Genomic DNA, 23,220 nt, shown 5'->3' with positions numbered 1-23,220 from the left:
CTGAAAGATGAGACACTTCTCCTCGCCACTTTAGTGGCAAACGTCATTAGAGGTGGTGTGAATAGGAACTCAAATCAGGAATATATCTTACTAGTCCTTGTCCTTCTTGAAGGGAACGGGAAGGGCCAACTGTCGAGCAGTAATCTAGGGCTCATGGTCTGTCATGCTGAGTTGATAATCATAGCATCTCTCAGTGCGGCACATTGCCAGCCAAAGCCTGAGGAGATGGGATCCCTGTCACAATGTTTATTCAAGTAGGTTGAGGATGGGTCACCCTCGGACATTACCCAAAGAGGACTTGACTGCTCGGCAGAATGTCAACGCACCACCCCATACGGCTAGGGATACTAGATCCCACTGCTGCCACCAAATGTGACAAAGTAAAGAAGGATACATTAGTACAAAGGAATTTCAAGTATTCCCAGCCAGTGCAATAGATGGTGCTACTACTACTAGGATGCTGCTAAAAACAATAACGAAATTGCCACACATCAGAGGGACCTTGTTCACATTATACTTAGTTAAAAAGCTGTTAAATAAATACCCTGACATGTTAAGTTCCTGGCTCCCAACACTCTCCACTCCCTAACCCTCCTGCTGCTGTGGAATGAATACTGATGTAGTCCTTCCCTCTGACAGAGAGGAACAGTAATCCCATGGCCCGGTGCAAGGACGTACTCCTTAAACCATAATCGTAGAACATCTCTTATCGGCACTGCTCTACGACATGATTAAAAAGTGGCACCAGACACTCCAGCTTCTCCACCCGGGATCTCCTCTTGCTCCCTGTCAATCAAACCTGAGCTCTGGCGTGTCACGACCGGACTGTCCAATTAGAACGGCTGGACAACCACTCACTACCACTACACTACACATTAAGGGGTCTCTCCAGAGATCCCTAGGTTTGACATGTTAAGCCCTGAGTATGGAAATGAGGGGGCATGGGAAAAGCTAAGCAGGCAGATTGGAAGATACCACTGACGTGAAGGAGGAGACGAGGAGCAGGGGAGAGTGGTCGCTGGTGTTATAGCAGAGGTCTCCAATCTTGGTCCTTGGTGAGGAGAAATTGAAACTGTGAAAGCCCACAGCACTAAAAGGCTCATGCTCTCATTTCACACAGAGTCAGCTCAAGTCAACCAGGATAGGAGCAACAGGGATGAGTCCAGTAGCAGCCACACATTCATGCATGGATGCAATTAACATTAGGTAATGAATGAAGCAGTGAACTAAAACAGAGAGCAGCAGACTCAGAAATTGTGTTGAACAATGGGTTGGTTGAATGGAGACCACTGTCACTGCAGTGATGGAGAAGGAGCATGTTAGGTGTGGTTTGCCATGCTTGGAAGCAGCAACAGGATCTCATGGAACGGCGGGGACTGTGAGGGGACACACACACGAACACACGCACACACCCACACACCCATTGTCACAAAACAAATCACACTAGTTGCTAAAAGCTACATGAGAAAGGGTGTCCAATTTGTTTGCCATGGATTTCTCACTGGAGGTCAGGGTAAACTAACCTCATCCCCAGGTGCTGTGGGAGACTGGTAGCATACAGATTCCATCCACATGTATAGTGTACTTACTGCAGATGCACTCCAACACATGGGCAGACTTCTTATGATACACCAACTGGGTCTCTGTCTTATGCTTCGAACACACTGACAAGCGTCTTTGCGCAAAATAGTACGCAGCATCATCTGGATATGTATGGAACAGAAGTTCAACATTCACCTTCTGCTACCATTTCTGTCAAGCCATCTCTGCATACAGTTTGACGCATAAATCCAACGTATACACCACACCGAACGCTCTGCAACTGCCTCTGCAACGCAATGCTGCAAGGCAAACGCAGCGTTTCATTGGAAATGAATGTAATTCTGGTGTACCAAAATGCAACGACGCGGTCGGTGGGTTAGAAACGTTAGTCATTAACAATGGGGTACATTCAATACACTGAGTACAGGCAGCGCTGAATGAAATAAGAGTCCAGAATTCCTTGCAGGACTATAATTCAGAGGGAGAAAGAGAGTATTCTTTACGCAAATCAAAGTGATGTGAGAGGCGCTGAGGGCTTGTTCAGAAAAAAATATTTCAAAGTGGAGTACCAAGAATCGATCCTTACAATGTTCATTTTCAGGACCGTCCAATAGGAGAAATTAGTATCGCAGGAATAAACAAATATCACATTCTTCCATTCAGAAGATCAGATGGAGTGTTGCCGTCTATTGGTATGATCAATATTCATAACGGATAAATCTAACAACTCTTCACTGTGTCCTGATGGAATAGTATGTATTATTCTATCATATGAGCAAGATTGCTCCTCCATCCACCATTCACAGCCCGAATCATCACATGACGATGAACAGTAAAGAAATTGTGCTGGGGAGGCAAATTATAGCAAGATAAATCACTGGCATGTCGCATGAGACAACTGATAATGATAGCAATCCTCCCTTTCCATTTCATGATCAATTAAAGATTCTTGGCTTTGAAGTTCACTGTACATTGACACAGGGCTTTGGGATGTAGCTTTAGAAACATGAACATTCAAGTTTATAGTGTTTATAGTGTGTGTGTGTATGTGTGTGTGTGTGTCTTTTGTCTGTGCCTGATCGTGCTGAGTAGGGTGGACAGCGGCGCTTACTGTATTTTCTTGATATGATATGAATATTCGGGATGTCTGACTTCACACTGTGTGACCATACAGAGCTAGAATTGTGTTAACTTGTTTTTTCATTATTCTTTTTTTTTTCAATTGCTTGAACGCTCTGCTGTCTGCAGGAGGTCCGTATCTCCGTAACACCGTTGAGCCACTGGCTCCAAATATCAAAGACAGTCTTGGCAGTGGCAGCCGGAATGCTGATTCATTCAATGGATGTGTACAGTGCAGTGCGTCACCTAGTTCTCCCAAGAAGTAAACAGAGGCACTAAAAGCTGTATTCAAGTGCTGCTGAAACTGATTCCCAGAGTTGACCAGAAGCCTGTATAGGTCATTCTAAAAGTATTGCTATGTCTTTCTAGAGCTCTGCTACCCGTCCCGAGCCTGACGTGCCACGATGCTATGCATTGGATTAGGGCCGGGTAGGGCTCAGGTATCACTACATTGATCACTAACATTTTGAAGCTGAGCCATTTGCTTGTGCTCTGCTGCGCAGTATAGTGATATCTGACTAAGATCATGACATGGTGTTAGAAGTACTTAAACCTCGTCAAATCTAAGACAGGAGATATTTTATTTTGTATTATAATGTTCCTGTTTTGTCTGAGTTTAGTTCCCAAAAGAAGCTAATAGCTAACTGCTCTCTCATGTGTCTTCGTTCGTTGAGCAGAGCCGGAGATACTTTAGAGGAGATATGAAACTCCATTGGAATCAAATGAATGCCCATTGTGTACATTGCCCATGCTACGTGGCATTCTAGGCGATTCTGGGACAAGGAGAGCTCTCCTTTCAAGGAGTGAATGGGAGTCAATTGGAGACTAGCTCAAAAACCCAACATTAGCATGACTTTTGTCAACAAGAACTACAACATTACAAATCTTTTCCAAGATGTGAGATAATCTGTAATATTGTATAGCTTTGAAATACCCTGACTTTGCGAAGGGATTGCGTGATGATTAGCTTCGCAATCACGTGACCGAGCATGACAACGTGAACGCGTTTGGTCGACAGTCTGCTGGGTGGGGTGTTATACGTTCCTCCATTTACTGCCCAATGGGTTTACTATCTCCTCCTTTCTCTAATATATCTGGCAGAGCAGCCCAAGCACCACATTCGAGTGACAGAGTGGAGCAGTTAATGGATTTACTAACGGAGGAAGTTCTTTCAGATTTCGGACGGTGGGCAGGGCCTTAAATTTGGCAGAAGTAATCGGGCGTGGGTAGGGTTCGGGCTTAAAATTCATAGCCATGCAGGGCTCTGTTTCTTTCCTCTTTCATACTTCTATCTACAGGGCAAACTAACATATATCCCAAACATTGTCTTTTGTCAAGGGCCCGACACAAGGTGCCAGGTAAGGGCTTGCTGTCATGGCAACTAGTATTGTGCACAGGAAAGAAATTATGAATTTCTAGCTGAATCAGAGCCAAATATAGATCTCTATTCATGAATTATTGACTCAAATAAAACTGACCTTTTTGAGTGGATGGTAGATGTCACCTTTAAACTACCCCATTAGTTCACGGCAAGAAGTTACAAATCAGGGATTTTTCTGCCATTGAAATCCTTGGGCGGGCTGCCTAAGCATTTTTTCAGGCCTCCTAAGTCCAAACAGTATAAAAAAAAATACATAAATAAAGAAATAACAAGTATAACCAGATATAAAATATGTAGAAAAGATAATGGACCTATATACTGTATGGTTTTATAATATAAATCATTGAGAACTAACAATCACCAAAATAAAAGCTAGAAAATCAGGAAGAATTGAAAATGGCAAAACAATTAATTTAAGAGTATTGATTTTACCTGATTTTATCAGAGCAAAAAAATACAGCATTAGCAATAGCTAAATGCATTTAATTGCAGGAAATTGGCTTTAAAATTACAAAATTGTATCTCAGCTTAATGGAGAAATTTGTAGAATTGCAAGAAATTGGCTTAAATTCTAAACATGTCTCTATACCCCCAAGTTGGGGGGCTCTATAATTCAGCCACGCTGACGTCCTGACCACGCCCCTTTGCAGGGTTTTTTTCTGCATCAAAAAGGGGCTTAGGTGGTGGCCGTGGCAGGGGGCCATGCCACACCCACCACCTAAGTCCCATTTTGATCCACTGCAAATCTTCTTTATATAGAGAGACACCTGCCTTGGACATACTAGGACCAGGAGTTTTTCTAGAGCATGAAGAAAAAAAGTGAAAGGCTATAACATGGGCCCAGAGATTTTCCTGCTCAGGTCACATGATCAGAGAAAACTCCTGTCCATGCAAAGCATGTATTATGTATGTATTATTATGTATTACGTACATATGTATTACTGACCTCAGACCACTGCCATAATAAACTACAGTATTTCAGTCAAAAACGAAATCCATACAAATTGAACATCTCTGAAATAAAAGGTTAATTATAGATTATTATGACTGTGTATGCCAGGTAATATGATTCCTTATTAGTTTGCAACTTTTAATATGTTATTGATTGGTTGCAGAGGAAAATAGTAAACATTGCTGAATGGTAATGAAGGTGAGGCTATGGAAAACGCAGACAATTTATCTATGTCAATGTACAACAGGGAAATTAAGCATCCCCATGACTCGTGCGAAAGCCCAAGATTCAGGAGAGTCCACTTCAGAGACAATTTGCATCTGAAGCCTTTGAAATGTGATGCACTGCTCAGTAGGGCTTGGAAAGGTTCAATTCTACATGCCACAGAATCAAAATGTCTTGCGTCTTAACATGGTAGATCCCACATGTGAACGGTTTCAGATGTTAATTTCATTGATCATAGCTTTTAAGTGCAAACATTGTAAGACGTGTACGTTAGATTGTATACGAGCACAATGTGCATAAGATTATTGGAACTATGAACACAGAAACAACAAGATGAGATTCAGCCATAGTAACATATTTGTTATTATAAACTGTCTGGTCTGAGCCTTGAATGCTGATTGGCTGAAAGCCGTAGTACGACAAAAAAGTACTTTGTACTGGTCTAATTACGTTGGTAACCAGTTCATAATAGCAATAAGCCACCTCGGGGGGTTGTGGTATATGGCCAATATAACACAGCTAATGGCTGTATCCAGGCACACCACGTTGCATCGTACGTAAGAACAGCCCTTAGCTGTGGTATATTGGCCATATACCACACCTCCTTGGGCCTTATTGTTTAACTATATCCTAACATATGTTATAACTAGGCTATATAACATATTTAAGTTCATTGTTCCACAAGCGTGACTGAGACCCAAGTGACCCAGCTGATGGGAGCAGAATAGAGACTATCACTGTCATCAGTGGCTGACATGGACTTTTAAGGATCGTCTTAGAAAGCCAGTCATCCTAGCTGAACAATTTCATAGAGAACACACAGTTTTCAGATTATTTAATTAATTCATTAATGTTAAATATTTTCAAAGCCTGAAGCGCCCAATCCCAATTGCTAATATTCGAATCAGCTTGGAATCAAAAAAGTAATAATGCAGCAGTCGAAAGATCTATTTCTGCAAACTCAAACTTCCTTTTATGTCCTCCATAATAACATTTCTATCACATAATAAAGGGTCCAGAGTTTTTCCTGACAACGTGACCTGACCAGGTAAACTACAGGGTCCAAAGTTTTTTGTTGGTCAGGTCATGTGGTCAGGAAAAACTATTGGCTCTACACATTTGCGGCTCGCCACAAGTTCGCAGAGTTTATCTCACTGACAAGTTTTAAAGCCTATTTCCATTAGCTGAGTCATAAGCTTCTCAAACAGAACTTGTCCCCTGTGTAATGTTTGGATTGTCAAATGCTCTGAAAGTGGCCCTTGAAGTTAAATGTGGTGAATGATTGTCCTTGTCTCAATTCTGTAGAGATCACCCTCCATCAGATGGTGAACGATGGATGCAGCAGGCCTGTCAACCTTCACTACACTAGGGAGTTGTGCCTCGGTGTCCAATCCATCAATTGATCAAGCATTCAATGAGATCATGCATCTTACTTCACTTTTCTGTCAGCCAGTGCAAATTGCAACAACACACAGGTGTTTGCTCAGGCAATCATTCAGCAGACGAAGAGCTGAAAACTTCATTTGGATTTTGGGGGTGTAGCTGTTTACCTATTATCGTTATACTCTGAGGAATATTGGGGAATATTTCGTGAAAAAATGTCCTGATGAAGATAACCCAAGGATGCCTCACTCAACCTTGGAGAGTCTCCGCTAGTGCACAAATGGTGGTCAGAGAGTTGGACCCAGGGCCATTAAAATGCAGTGTCAAACACATGAGGGACATTGTTAGTGTACCCTTGAGAACATTACTCCACCTGAAATTCAACAGCAAACAAACCGGCAGAATGAATATGCTAAATGTGACCTGTAGGAGCTGCCCTGAATGATTGTGTCGGCTATGCAAATAGATAAATAATCTCAGGATAAAAAAAAGGCCATATTTAATGCATACGGGATGCATGAATCGTGTGAGTGTGTGTGTGTGCTTACTTGAGTGCGGTGTGTGCCTGCGTGTGTGTGTGTGTGTGTGTGTGTGTGTGCGTGCCTGTGCGTGCGTGTGTGTGTGTGTGTGAGTGTGCGCGCGTGTGTGTGCGTGCCTGCGTGAGTGTGAGTGCCTGCGTGTGTGTGAGTGCCTGTGTGTGTGCATGTGTGTCAGTGTGTCTAGATGTAGGCGCATGTGCCTGTATGTGAGCACCCATGTGTGTTTTCAGCAGTCTGCCTGAGAGAGGGGAATGCGGATGGCAGGCTAAATATACTCAGACAGATGCTGAGCACGATAGAGCTGGCCCCTGCCCACTCAGAGGAAATGGGACTTTGTTAAGGACTAGTGACTGTCACTCTGTCCCTAACTGTGCAGGGGAGAGTGGGTGATGATAATTAAAAACTTCAACACAATCATCCCGGATTTCCCCGGGAAGAATGTCATGGGCACCCCGTGTGGGCCTCACATCTAGTCCACCACACACACGCACGCCCACAAACAAATACACACCTATCCTGGCAGTTCTAGGTTATTCATCTCAGCTTAACACTAAGAATATCCCATATTTTTAGAACTCTGAGATGTGGTTTTGGTGTGTGATATTTCCTACCTACCAACAAAAAAGATGGCTATACTTTCCTGGCTAAATGCAGCTCTTATGCCATGAAATAGACACCAAAGCCCTAATATGTCTAAATGGTAGGCTCTAGTTGGTCTACAATTAGGTTGATGAAATGTAGAGCTGTGTTTTGCAAATGGTGGTTGGTAGGTTGCAGCCTCTCTTGGGTCCACAAATGTAGTCCACAAGGGGATGCCAAAACAATAGCCTCCTGAACGACCAACTAACACCCCTGAGCATGCACCCACCGCTACAAACACAAGCTTTCTCTCTCTCTAAACACACACACAAACACCTGTCACAAGTCAATCAAGCAATTCAAACTGAGATTCATTTGATTGGCAATATCCTGCAACATATTTGTCTCCCTTATTCTAAACCTTCAATCATCAGATAAGTGGATGGAATATTGGCCCGATGTCTAGTTTAACCGATGTCAAAGCTGATGTGCATACCTATATAACGTAGGTACATGGCGTAATGACGCCACGTAAAATGTTGCGCTACACGTGCAACACAGCATTCCAAGCTAATAGCAGTGACGCTATTACTGTGTAACTCTGGTAGGGCAACATGTGTACCGGTGCTTGACCAGTCGGCGAAAGCCAACATCACCCACGACAGAGAACGGTTGATTGTCAAGGGCAATGAATTCCATTATCTTGGTATTAATGGATTTCACCTTTGAGTTGTCTCACTGAAATGTTCTTACTCTTTCAAATGACTGCTCAACTTGTTGACTGCTCATCCACACAGCAGACATTGTGGGCTAGGTTAGGAATGAACGCCTTTTGGGTCTTGTGTTCTGAATGTGCATGTGCAAGCCAAGCACCACCACTACTATCAGTAGCGCTGTCAAAGCTGTACAAAAAAATTCTGCAAACAAGCAAACACCGGCCACGAACGATGTGTTTACAATACCGCATTGGTAATAAAGCATTATTTGTTTGAAATCAACTTCTGGGGTAGCTTTCTTTAGCTTGGTACCTAGCTAGCACCGATACAACCAGCCTGAAAACAATGACTAGTTGAAACTGCAGTCATTTTCATTATTCTTAGCAATGATTTAGGAATCAAGTATTAACTAGGTAGCCACTTGTTGTTCGCCTATTTAAATTGAACTTGAGTTCATGAAAATAAATAGCTAGCCAGCTACTTAACTCTGTTGCCCAAAGACGTTCGACCGGAACGGGTTATGTGTTGTGAAGCTAGCCACAATAAGGATTAGGCACAATAGTGGAATTTGCGGTTTGCCTTCAAAATGAAAGTATCTCTTTGAAAGTGATGCAGAAGGTTACATTTGGTGGAATCATGCATATTTAGACTAGATAATGTTAAACAAGGTTGGAATGTGAAGCAATGAAATGGGGTATCAGTCTACTCGGTGAAACCCACAGAATACAACTAACGAGAGTTTACGCAAATATTAGCGTTGTCGCTCTTATCTGTGACTGTGTGAAATCACCTCCCCAGTCAGCCTATTGTGTGTATTGACATTCATATTGCACTGTACAGCTTTACCCTAAGGATTGGGGATCAATGAAATGGGGTATCAATCTACTCAATACCCAATAGATTTTTTCCCAACGTCCTCCTCGGAGTTATCAGACCTCAAAACATCCACACAGTATTGTTTTTCCTCGGGAATAGTGTTCAATACACATAGGTTGACAATAAATGTGGCTCAATTCACAGTTGTTTCAGAGTCCCGCAATAAGAGCTACGACGCTAATGTTCTCTGGGTGTCATTGAGTAGACTGATACCCCATGTCATTGATCCACAATCCATAGGTAAGGCTGTACGGTGAAATAAGCATGACCCCAATGCAGTTCTAAAGTATAATACATCCAGTGTGATTTCAACAGATTTTTGTCAAATTAATGAATTGTCTTTTGTTGATTTTATATAACAACATTCCAACCTCATTTAGCATGATCTATTCAATTATGGCATATTTCTACTATTTGTATTCATTTGCATCCCTGTCAATGACATACTTTTATTTTGAAGGCTAACCGCAAAGTCCACTATATTGTGGCTAATTCTTATTGTGGCTAGCTTCACATAATTAACAATTAATCAAATAAGAACCGTCTTATAAATTAGGGTTATTTTAGATGATAAAACCTAGCTATATAGTCAGCTAGCTAACTATAGCTACTGAAACAGATGTCGTTTTGCTATGTTTTTGGGGAAGAACATTGTTCGCATCCATGAGCAAGCTAGCTTTCTTTTTTTTTTACAACCAGCACTGTAGGTGCAGGAGACAACTTTACCAGCATCATAGCATACGTATAGATGAATTGTTGTGACATATGAACTACGAGTGATAGTGTAATCAACATATAATAACTACATACATTTATGAACACACTAAATTATTATGTGATGTGCAGTCATTTTCAGGTTATGATTGGTCAACAAGCTTATTTGACACGTCAAATAATGTTATTTGACACGCAAAGACTAAAACGACGTTCCATAGTATGAGAAATCCTGGTTGAGAATGAAACGACTGAACAAATGAACAATGAAACAGCACAACAGCAAGTAAATGAAATAAATAGGTTTTGATTATGTTTTACTGGTAATGGGGACATACGTAAATGCCAACAAAATACCTTTTTGGTCAGTGTGGTGTGTGTAACCCTTATTTAACTAGGCAAGTCAGTTAAGAACAAATTCTTATTTACAATGACGGCCTACACCGGCCAAACCCGGACTACGCTGGGCCAATTGTGCGTCGCCTTATGGGACTCCCAATCACGGCCAAATGTGATACAGCCTGGATTCGAAACAGGGACTGTAGTGACACCTCTTGCACTGAGATGCAGTGCCTGCGTCCATGTGTGTGTGTTAACTATTTAACTGTACTAGAACGCTTAAAAGGCCTCTAAAATGTTAAATATCAGTTATTGGTATCATGTTTTTTGGCAAGGAAAATATTGGAATCAGCCAAAAATGTAATGAGGCTCTCAGCAACTGCAAACACAAAAGTATAAACTAATCAATAAAATGTATCAGTGAATACCAATCAATCACTTTAACTAATTAATCTCTTATTCTAACTCATATGGAGTTGACATTCATCACAACATTTTGAGCATAGAGGCTGTCACAGGTGAAGCTTCCTAATCAGATTTATGCCATCTGTGGTTAAGGCCGGTCGTGGGGGGGGGGACTGACAGTTACTCAATTAGCCCATGTCAGCTAAACATTTTTAGATTGGCAAATTAGTCTAGCCAGCTATCTAAACCTTGTAGTCATCATGGCCAAAGGGGCACTGGCCTCTAGGGGGCCCCCTCTGATTTTGTTAGTCAATCACTCAAATTTCATATTAACAAGACATGGCAAAATGTGTAGAATTGCAGGAAATTAGTTTTTAAACTGCAAAAAATGTCTCTCCACCCCATGGCAAAATTGCTGAAAATTTGCTGAAATTGTGTAAATGTTTCTCTCTGCCCCATGGCAGAGTATAATGCATGAAGGTAGTTACACAATTGATACATCTTCTCTACACACCTTTGCAAAATGTGTAGAATTGCAGGAAATATAATTTAAAACTATAAAAAGTCCCTCCGCTGTCAATTTTCTTTGCGGCTGCAAGGTGGGGCACCCAACCAAATCTCGCTTAAGGGCCCTAAAAGGCTAGGGCAGCCCTGTCCATGGTCTTTGGAAATCGGCCCTGAATGACACTAACATCCCAAAGAAAGACAGTATGTCTTCAAACCAATTTTGTGGCTGGAATTTTCCTTAGATTTTTTTTTTCAACTCCATAGTAGATGTATGATATGCCTTCATGCCCCAAATAGCAAATAGGCTTAGCCTACCTCAGTTTAAAACCCCAGCTAGGCTACATTACAAAAGCGCAAATGCAACATTTTACTTTTCAGAGAGGATAGGCGTTTGAGGCAATTCCTGTAGAAAGACATTTGATCAACTTAATTCACCATAATTGAGATAGAAAAAAGATATAGGCAATTAATTAATTAATTAGTTAATTGGGGGGGGAGCGGATAAATCAGGTTATTCAATTGATGCAACGCAGACCTCAATGCCATTTGAGGGACCGATAAGCCATCTTGCATAGGCTATTGACATGACATGGCCTTATATTTTCAATCAATCATATTAACCATAAACAATACATAATGGAAGTCAATTGCCTACCATTCCTCAAAATTATTATCTCAGAATAGTGCACAAGCAGTCATTGTAGACTTGTACACTTTCTTACCTGGCTCTTTAACATCAATCGACGTTTTTGCTGTTTTTAGCAGTGCTTCTCCTTATCTCTTTTGGTATAATTTCTCCTTATGGAACAGGTGTAGCCTCGGTTGGCTTTATCGGGAAGGAAAAAACGGCAGCCGTTTGTACAATGCAATCCCGAGTTTTCTATTGCAATGCCTCTTGCACGCTTGTTTAGGGAGAAATAACCTGCTATATGCGCTTATCGACCAGGCGACTCACTCAAGGACCATTTAAAAATCGGTTCCTTTTTACGTATATCCTGGCGGTACCAGTTATATGGGGCATTGATTCGTTCTCTTATATCCGCATCCAAACAGTTATCCTCTACTTTTCTTTGAAGAAAATTATTGGTCCAATTTCTCCAAAGCTGAACAATTGACGTTTCCTTAGAGTACTTTCTTGTCTTGAAATTGACAAGTAGCTTGAATTTCTTTCAGCCTATCTAATTCAGGTTATTGTCAAAAAAAAATGTTGGTATTTCTCTCTTTCCCATTGCTCCTGCGGCTGACCGGCCGTAGTTGAAAATGCTTTTGCACAGCTTGAGCTTCAGGGAGGATACGGAACGCAATGGATCCAAACGGTTAATTCATTCTCTCGAAATCTAGATCATGCATTAACCGAATAAGCAATCTGAAATGTCGTTTTTAAGAATGAAATGGACATCAAGTGCCGTCCGGAGCGATTCTGGAGAAAGACGCAGATGGTGTCTCAGTGAAGTGAAGTCCCCCTCACAGACTAGCTTTTGGTGCCTTACTATACACTACATCCAATGTTAAAGGAACCAGCACTTGTGTTTAAAGGAACCAGCACTTGTTTCTGTGCAGTGAGTTTACAGGTGCATCACTATACAGTCCATGGAGTGTAATCCCAGCTAGCACATTTCGTTCCTTGGAAGTTGTGGAACATAAGTAATTGGTTTCCCATTGGTTCTGGGTACTGACCGGTAAAACTTAATGTTTTTAAACATTCTGGGAACGTAAGTGAACATTTTGCCTGTTCTGGGCACATACGTTTTTAGGTTTCAGGGAGGTTCTGAAAACGTTTTACTATGGTTCCCTGAAAGTTTTCCTGGGAGGTTTTATAAACATTCTGAAAACAGAAATTATAGGCTATTTGAAGGTACTGAAATAACCTTCTGAAAACGTAAGCTAAATGTTGTGAATGTTTTGAATAAATGCAAAGGTTATTTTCAGGTTTTTGAATAACTTCCTTAAAACTTTCACTGAATGTTTCAACAACAAAAACAAAAATTATAAGGCAGATAAGCTTTAATATTGCAGATAGATTGTGGCTTCTATCAATGTAATTGTCTGGATAATTTCCAATCCGCCATATATATTTTGTTTTGTAAATATATATTATTTTAAATACATATATTTTAATATATATTTTCCTTTATTTTTTCCCTAACCCTACCATCCCTCCTCTGATTGGAGTAAACTAATTCAATATATTTTTCTTCTTTATTATTTTCCCCTAACCGTACCACAGCAGGTAGCCTAGTGGTTAGAGTGTTGGGCCAGTAACCGAAAGGTTGCTAGACCAAATCCCTGAGCTGACAAGGTAAAAATATGTTGTTCTGCCCGTGAACAAGGCAGTTAACCCATTGTTCCTAGGCCGTCATTGTAAATAAGAATTTGTATTTATTAACTGACTTGCCTAGTTAAATAAAAAAATAAAAAATCACCCCTCCCCTAATTGGAGTAAACTAATGGACAACAATACATGCTGACCAGACCGCATGCGCGCAAGTTGATTTTGACCACCCACATCAGACGCGATCAGGAAACACAGGTTGAAATATCTAAACCAACTTTGAACCAATTATATTAATTTGGGGACAGGTCAAAAAGCATTAAACATTTATGGCAATTTAGCTAGCTAGCTTGCTGTTTCTAGCTAATTTGTCCTGGGATATAAACAATAGGTTGTTATTTTAACTGAAATGCCCAAGGTCCTCTACTTCGACAATTAATCCACAGATAAAACAGTAAACCGAGTTCGTTTCTAGAAATCTCTTCTCCTTCAGGCTTCTTCTTCTTCTTTGGACTTTATATGGCAATTGGCAACCAACTTGAAGGTTTGTTACCACAACCGACTGGACTGAAGTGTGGACCTCAGTCCCTCTTTCAATCACCCATGTGGGTATATGCTCCTAAAAACCAATGAGGAGATGGTACATGGGTATATGATCCTAAAATCCAATGAGGAGATGGTACATGGGTATATGATCCTAAAATCCAATGAGGAGATGGTACATGGGTATATGATCCTAAAAACCAATGAGGAGATGGTACATGGGTATATGATCCTAAAAACCAATGAGGAGATGGTACATGGGTATATGATCCTAAAATCCAATGAGGAGATGGGAAAGGCAGGACTTGCAACGCATCGAGCGTCACAAATAGAACAAGTTCTATTTTAGCGCCTGGCTACGCGGACGTGCACGAACTGTGTGGATGCAATGATTGAATAACATGTATGTGTACATTTATTTTGCAGCACTCGCGCATGCGACGCAAGTGCTGTGGTCAGCATGTTAGGCTTCCACTTCCAGCTTATACACACAACATACATTTCACGTACAGTATATTTTACATTAGCCATCTTTTGTTTGTTTTTAGTCCCAGCTTTCAGCTACCCTCAACCCCTCCCATCTATCTCTAGCTGTCATGTATTTTACCACTGTGCTGTGATGTTTCACACAAGTTCTGAACCTTTCTATTCTCATAGTTTCTACCCTCCCCTGAACTTAGTCACTGTCACTAGCCGGCTACCACCCGGTTACTCAACCCTGCACCTTAGAGGCTGCTACTCTATGTACATAGACAGGGAATCACTGGTCACTTTAATAATGTTAATATACTGTTTAATTAATTTCATATGTACACACTGTATTCTACTTTGTTCTAGTCAATGCCACTACGACATTGCTCATCCTAATATTTATAGATTTCTTAATTCCATTGTTTTACTTTGAGATGTGTGTATTGTTGTGATTTGTTAGATACTACTGCACTGTTGGAGCTAAGAACACAAGCATTTCGCTACACTCGCAATAACATCTGCTAAGTATGTGTATGTGACCAATAACATTTTATTATATTTGTATAAGTATGGGCATCACCAAAACAAGTGATCTAATGATTCTGTCTCTATGCAGCAAAATCTGCAGAGCTGGGATGTGTCACGCTGTATAAGGATGAGAGACAGGTGCAGGAATACGTAATAGGGTTTTCTATTACTCCACTCAAAATACAACATGTCATGGGAAAAAGGCATTGGGACGAAGCCCAAAACATACACGTATATAAAATACACAGGGATGTAACCCAAACAAAAGAGCGAGGTTTAAACCTCTAAAGATTACACGGGACGAGACCTGAAATAACAAGTGCACAATACAAATAGCGCGAAAGCCGAAACAAAGCACAGGTACTCACAAGACCAACGGACATGGGAACAATAACCGACAAGGACAATGGGGAACAGAGGGCACATATATGACATACTAATCAGGGGGAATAGGAGCCAGGTGTGCGTAATGAGACAAGACATTCCGGGGTTGGTGGTAATGAATCCAGTTCAGTGACGCCTAGAAAGCCGGTGACTAGGCTGGTGATGTAGACTTCCTGGTGATGTAGACCTCCAGAGCTGGTGCATGGAATGAGCAGCAGTACCGGGGGAATCCATGACAGGATGGTTGTATCCCCCATATATATAACATTCTACTGATTGAAAGAATTTTGTATAATAATTTAAATAAAAAAACTTTACGTTTTGAATCCGGTGTCATTTTGTGTATCAGTTCATAAACCATGTGGCATGGTATTGGTACATCGAAAATCTCCTCCCAACTACTTTGCAAGCTATATGGTGCAGCTGTAAATTTTTTGGTCCTTAAATGAAACTGCTATACTTTTTTATCACAATTTTTTTGCCAATGTGTCTTTAATGCAGGGCCAACAGACAGATTCCTGACCTTCTCCCCTTTCCACTTGCCTCCTCCATTTTTGCAGTAATGCTGGAATCAGTTAGTTGTAATTTTGGATAGAGCAGACATTTCCATCTATTTTTCTTAACTGCTTGTGTGACATAACTCCACCAGTCCTATTCATGATATCAGTTACAAAGATTATACCGTTTCTAAACTACTGTTTTTTTTTAATCAATTAGTAGACATTTTTCCACAAATAGACAGGATTTGTGCTTTCCATGGTAGAAAAATCTTATCTAATTTGGTTAAAGTTATATTAAAATGTATTGTAGTGAGATCATTTCTTTCTTTCAAGATGTGAATACTGAGTATGTCCACTTCACCGTCGGATCTTTTTATTGTTAAACTACGAGGCCATCTAAAAGTAGTAGTTTTAGAGATCCAATATGTTATATGGTGCACATATCATAATTTGGTTTTAATCCAGAGAGGATAAAAAAAATATTGAGATCCTCTATGAGGCTGTGCAGGGATCCAAATTGTAGATTTAAAGAAAACATTGTCAGCGTACAATGACACCTTTGTTTTTAAGCCCTGGATTTCTAAGCCCTTGATATTTTTCTTGGATCTAACTATCATTTCGAAAACCATAATGAATAGATATGCAGATAATGGACAACCTTGTTTTTTCTCGCCTGAATGTGCGGGACAAAATTAAGGCTATGTTTAAGAAGTTGGAGCTCTTCTCTGTCTGCATTAACAAGGATAACACACAGTTATTTCCATCATTGTATGATTTTTTTGTGTGCAAATTAACTCAAATGTGATATAACGAAGCCCCTGAGTGAGTTGAGTGCGCAATTACGCAGGTAATTCCCGAAACGGATGGCACAAAAAACAGGATTCCTTATCCCTTCCATGCCTTGCCTCCAGTCAACTTATCGATATCTGAACAAGAGAGCCTCATCAAAATTGCAACAAACGGTTCTGTGAAAATTGAATTGAATCCTAAGCATCCTGCCTTGGCAAGTCACGCTGTTAAGACACTGATGCCCTTGGCAACCACATACCTATGTGAGAGTGGATTCTCGGCCCTCACTAGCATGAAAACTAAATATAGGCACAGACTGTGTGTGGAAAATTATTTAAGACTGAGACTCTTTCCAATACAATCCAACATTGCAGAGTTATGTGCATCCCTTCAAACACACCCTTCTCATTAATCTGTGGTGAGTTATTCACAATTTTCGATGAACAAATAAGGTTTTATATGTAAGATGGTTAAAGAAAGAGCAAAATTATTGATTATTGTTATATTATTATTTGTGCCCTGGTTCCAACAAGCCGGGTTGTGACAAAAACTCACACTCATTGTTATGTTTAATAAGTGTATTGTATAGTATGTGTGTGGCAGGCATATAATGATGGCAAAAAACAACATTTGAGAGTGCACTGACCCTGGTGTTAGAGGGGGTACACAGCTGGAGGTTGAATGTTTGAAGGGGTACGGGACTATAAAAAGTTTGGGAGCCACTGTTCTATGTAATTAGGCCTTCACATGAGTCTTTCTGTAGAGCTGTTCATTCAAAACAAAATTATTTCAATTAACTTCAGTTGGTGGAAATGGAGGAGACTGAAATTAAAACATATGCTTAAAGTACTTTGCTTCCTCTTTCAAAATATAGTTTGGTTAATCATGGATGACTGTCATTTGTTAGTTTCTGTAAATTACTTTTGGATAGCATTTTTATGTTGAAGATTAAAAAAAAATATTTGGTGCATGTTTCCCCATATTCCATCCAGTCCGCTTTATTTTTGTAATATATTACACTTGATCTTTCTTGAATAAGTTCCTCCTCTAACCAGGATTGCCATTAGAAAAATACAAATTTTGTCAAGCAATTATTATTTTAGCAAACGATTATTGTGATTCATCCTATATTGTCCCTAACATCTTTACTCCCTAGCAACAGTTGTGGGACACGCACACGCACACACACACACACTCAACCCCTTTCCCCCACAAACAACCATGAACTCAGATTCTCAACAGTTGTTCCATCCCAGAGCCCACCTCAAGAAAGGACTTGAATTACAAGAATGCATATACAGTTGCAGCTGTTTGAGAAGGCATGTAAAATTGAGCAAAAACTGGCAAAAATTGGGAGATTTGATTAACCATTGTCAAGTCCCAGGTGATCGAGATCAGATACATCCCCTGTAAGTGCGGTTATTGTGAAGTGGAAACATCTAGGAGCAACAACACCTCAGCCGTGAAATGGTAGGCCACACAAGCTCACAGAATGGGTCCGCCGAGTGCTAAAAATAGCCTGTCCTCGGTTGCAACACTCCCTATCCAGTTCCAAACTGCCTCTGGAATCAACGTCAGCAAAGGAACTGTTTGCCAGGAGCTTCATGAAATGGGTTTCCATGTCCGAGCGGCCCTCAGTGCCCAACCTCACTAATGCTCTTGTGGCTAATGGAAGCAAGTACCCGCAGAACTGTTCCAACATCTAGTGGAAAGCCTTCCCAGAAGAGTGTTTAGCAGCAATGGTGGGGGGGGGGGACAACTACATATTAATGCCCATGATTTTGGAATGAGATGTTTGACGAGCAGGTGTCCACATACTTCTGGTCATGTAGTATATCTTAAGGCCAGTAACTGGCCTCCGCACATTACCCTGCCCTGACCCTCAGACAATGTCACTAGCCAGTTACCGGCAGAAAGCCTAGCGGTTAAGAGTGTTGGGCCAGTAACCAAAAGATTGCTGGTTTGAATCCCTGAGCCGACTAGGTGAAAAAAGTGCCGTTGAGCAAGGCACTTAACCCTAATTGCTCCTGTAAGTCGCTCTGGATAAGAGTGTCTGCTAAATGACAAAACATTTCAAAAAGCTACCACCTGGTACTCTACCCTGCATCATAAAGACTGCTGCCATATGTACATAGAGTCATTGAACACTGGTCACTTAAATAATGTTTCTGTACTGTTTAATCTACTTTATATGTATAGTGCCTTTGGAAAGTATGCACACCCCTTGACTTTTTCCACATTTTGTTGTGTTACAGCCTGAATTTAAAATAGATTTAATGGAGATTTTGTGTCACTGGCCTACACACAATACCCCATAATGTCAAAGTAGAACTATGTTTTTAGATTAAAAAACATATTAATAAAAAATGAAAAGCTGAAACATAATGAGTCAATAAGTATTCAACCCTGTTGTTATGGCCAGCCTAAGTAAGTTCAGGAGTAAAAATATGCTTAACAAGTCACATAGTAAGTTTCATGGACCCACTCTGTGTTCTACCTAATAGTAGTGCAATAATAGTGTTTAACATGATTTTTGAATGACTACCTCATCCCTGCACCCCACACATACAATTATCTGTAAGGTCCCTCAGTCGAGCAGTGAATTTCAAACACAGATTCAAGCACAAAGACCAGGGAGGTTTTCCAATGCCTTGCACAAAAGGGCACCTATTGGTAGATGGGTAAAAATAAAAAAGCAGAAAATGAATATCCCTTTGAGCATGGTGAAGTTATTAATCTGCCCAACGATGCCTCTCTACCAGACAAGCTCAATGCATTTTATGCACGTTTTGACAACAACAACATCAAGCCGGGTGTGAGGGCCATCGCCGACCCAGAGGTAGGTACAGGAAGGCAGGCAGGTACAGGACGGCAGGCAGGCTCAGGGCAGGCAGAATGGTCAGAATTGGGAAAAACTAGGAAACAGAACTAGAGAAACAGGAAGGCGGGCGAAAACGTTGGTAAGACCTAACAAGACGAACTGGCAACAGACAAACAGAGAACACATAAATACACAGGGGATAATGGGAAGATGTGCGACACCTGAAGGGGGGTGGAGACAATTGCAAAGACAGGTGAAACAGATCAGGGTGTGACATTGATTTGTTTAAAATAATATATATTTTACTCCATTGTTGTGAGCTAGTAAAATAAGCATTTTCCTGCACCCGCTATAACATCTGCTAAACTGTGTAAGTCACCAATAAACTTTGATTTGATAACAGAACACAAAAATAAAGAAAATATATAACCTACCTCCTCTGTCTCCCGTAGTTTAAATAAACTAATTTGAATTTAATACTATCCAACACTCACAATCTTTCCAACAATGTCACCAACTCACCAAGCTTCTAAATCACACAAGTGCAGTACTACAGTAGGTTCATTCTCTGATCCTTTGATTGGACAACATGTCAGTTCATACTGCAAATGCTTTGATGACATCTTCCCGTAAGTTGTCATCATTACTATGTAGGTCTATGGAAGGGGGAGCAGATGTTTATTAAGCCTTCGCAGAAGGCAGGAATCGTGGTCGCAGGCAATGGTCAAACACAGGTAGGCAGTCAAAAACAAACAATACCTCACAACCATACAAACAGAAGGAACTGAACTAAATAGGGAGCTGATGAGACCAGGTGAGAAACGAACACAGGTGAAATCAATGAACAAAAATGAAAGACAGGGCTACGTTCAGGAACACAAAGAAAAAGAACACAAGGTTAACTAAGAAAAGCAGAACCTTACACATGGTGCTACTCTAGAGGATGCTGTTGAGACTACTGTAGACCTTCGCTGCAAAACATTGTGTTTTAATTAGGTATTTGGTGATATGAATATATTTAGTATAATTTTACCTTAAAATGATAACTTTTTAAATGTTTATTTATTTATTTTCTGAAATTCACTGATGAGCCTCCACTGTCACATGGAATGACGCTGAAGAGGCGAAGCAGATACGGGGAGTAAAACATTAAAAAAATAACGGACATGGAACGAGACAGGAACAGCGTCAGCAAACAGGTAACACAAACAAAGAACAATCAATGCAGAAGTGGGGAACAGAGCTGGGGAACTGACAAATATAGGGGAGGTAATAACAGGTGATGAGTGAGTCCAATATCGCTGATGCGCGTGACGAGGGAAGGCAGGTGTGCGTAATGGATGATAGGAGTGCATGATGCAGGACAGCCTGGCGCCCTCAAGCGCCGGGCTGCATGTACTGCCACTTAATATCGACTAGATTGATACACACACACCTGACCCTCAAAGAGGTAGACACATTTAATTGATTGGTACACAAAGAGGTAGAATCATATGAAATATATCGGTATCGGTACACACACTTCAAAGATCTAGAATTATATTGAATAGATCGGTATCTGTACACACACACGTGACCCTCAAAGATCTAAAATTATATTGACGAGATTGGTACACACAACTGGCCCTAAAAGAGGTAGAATTATATTGAATAGATTGGTACACACACACCTGTAGAATTAGGCTGATAAATAGATTGGTACACACACCTGACCGTCAAATGGGTAGAATTATATTGAAGAGCATCACATCCACTTTGAATAACGTGAGATGGCATGGCATTATTACTCCACTGAGATTAAGTGGATGGGACATTTGACATACAAGTGAATGGGAGGAAGCTTGTGTGTTTATTTTTGATGGTGGTACTGTATCTGGGTATTTGTGATGCATTATTCTCTGACCAATAGCACCTTCATGGGCTGTATTCGCTCGGTATGCTCCAAGCTTAAAAGTACTGACAAGCTGAAATAATACACAAGAGGCATGTTTATTATATGTGTAAACATTTATTGATGTAATCTATATACACTGGTATTTACTTATGCAATTCACATAAATTATTGACATAATTGATATTCTCCCAGCCAGTTGGGAAATTAGAGGTGGTTTCCTGGACACAGATTGAACCTAGTCCTGGACTAAAAAGCATTCTCAGTGGAGAAACTCCATTCAAATAACTTTTTAGTCCAGGACAAGGCTTAATTTGTGTCTGGGAAACTGGCCCCAAGTGTCTTAGCTTATCATTCATAACTCTGTTCAACTGAGCCTGCTGATGGTGTTACAGTTAATGAGGTATTTGGACCAAGACAATGAAGCAACAGTACTTTTGGCCTGAGGGACAAACAAACACACGAGGTTTGCTGAATACATTTAGACATCATTTTCCCCTAATATCTTCCTCAAGACACAGAGAAAGAAGAATCTTTCTCAGGAGATATCAGCAAACTGCAGTTCTTCCATAACACAAACTCTTAATGTCATACAGAATAATTGTGGGTTAGGGAAGTTCCATATACTATGAGCCAGCTAGTGAAATTAAGCAATATACAGGCACTACGTAGAATACATTCATTAGAACCTCTTGGGGCTAGGGGGCAGTATTTTCACGGCCGGATGAAAAACGTACCCAATTTAAACAGGTTACTACTCTGGCCCAGAAAATAGAATATGCATATTATTAGTAGATTTGGATAGAAAACACTCTGACGTTTCAAAAACTGTTTGAATGGTGTATGTGAGTATAACAGAACTCATATGGCAGGCAAAAACCTGAGAAATTTAATCAGGAAGTGGGAGAAATTAGAAATATAGTTTCTTTTGAATCCCTTGAAAAACTAGTGACATAGGATTTACGTTGCACCTCCTAACTCTTCCATTGGCTGTCAACAATCTTTAGGAACTGGTTTCATCCGTCACCTGTTACCGGGCAGAAAATTATGGCTCAGTCAATCAGTGGCCAGTCTGAGGAGAGGTGTCTCGTGACGCGCGTACACGTGACTTCGCTGTTCTTTATTTTTCTTCTGGGATGAATACCTATTGCCCGGTTGTAAAATTATCGCAATTTTACGTAAAAAAAGACCCTAAAGGATTGATTGTAAACATCATTTGACATGTTTCTACAAACGGTAATGGAACTTTTGAACATTTCGTCTATGGATTTGCGTCCACGCCACATGGCATTGTAAAGTGTTCTGGATGGGTCAACAAAACGGACGTATTTGGACATAAATGATGGACTTTGCAGAACAAATTAACATTTCTTGTGGAAGTGGGTGCCCTTCCGAGTGCATTCCGCCGAAGATCAGCAAAGGTAAGAAAATATTTCGAACATATTTTTTTAGATTTGTCGACGCCGTGGTTGTAGGCTAACTGTTTAGCTTAGCATTGCAGGCTAAGTTCTGTACTCAGAATATTGAACAATGTGCTTTTTCCCTAAAGTTATTTTGAAATCTGACAAAGTGGTTGCATAAAGGAGTAGATTATCTCTAATTCTTTAAATAATTGTTATACATTTTGTCAACGTTTATGAGTTCTTCTGTAAATGAATGTGCCTATTCACCGGGAGTTATGGGGAGAAAACATTTTCTGAACATCACGCGCCAATGTAAAAATTGGGTTTTTGGATATAAATAT

General features: G+C 40.5%; 1 protein-coding gene across 1 annotated transcript in view; it reads right to left on the bottom strand.

The window, feature by feature from the left end:
- Window positions 1–12,807, bottom strand: part of grik4 (glutamate receptor, ionotropic, kainate 4) — a 444,499-nt gene extending 431,692 nt beyond the window's left edge. Inside the window, exon 1 of the mRNA XM_014213630.2 lies at window positions 12,000–12,807. The gene's annotated coding sequence lies outside the window, so the exon portion shown is untranslated. The remainder of the gene's footprint in view (window positions 1–11,999) is intronic.
- Between the last annotated feature and the right edge of the window lie 10,413 nt (window positions 12,808–23,220).

The sequence above is a fragment of the Salmo salar genome, chromosome ssa09, assembly GCF_905237065.1.
Source record: "Salmo salar chromosome ssa09, Ssal_v3.1, whole genome shotgun sequence".
NCBI classification, from domain to species: Eukaryota; Metazoa; Chordata; class Actinopteri; order Salmoniformes; family Salmonidae; genus Salmo; species Salmo salar.
Note: the sequence above shows the minus strand (reverse complement) of the source record. Positions and strands in the feature narration are given on the sequence as shown.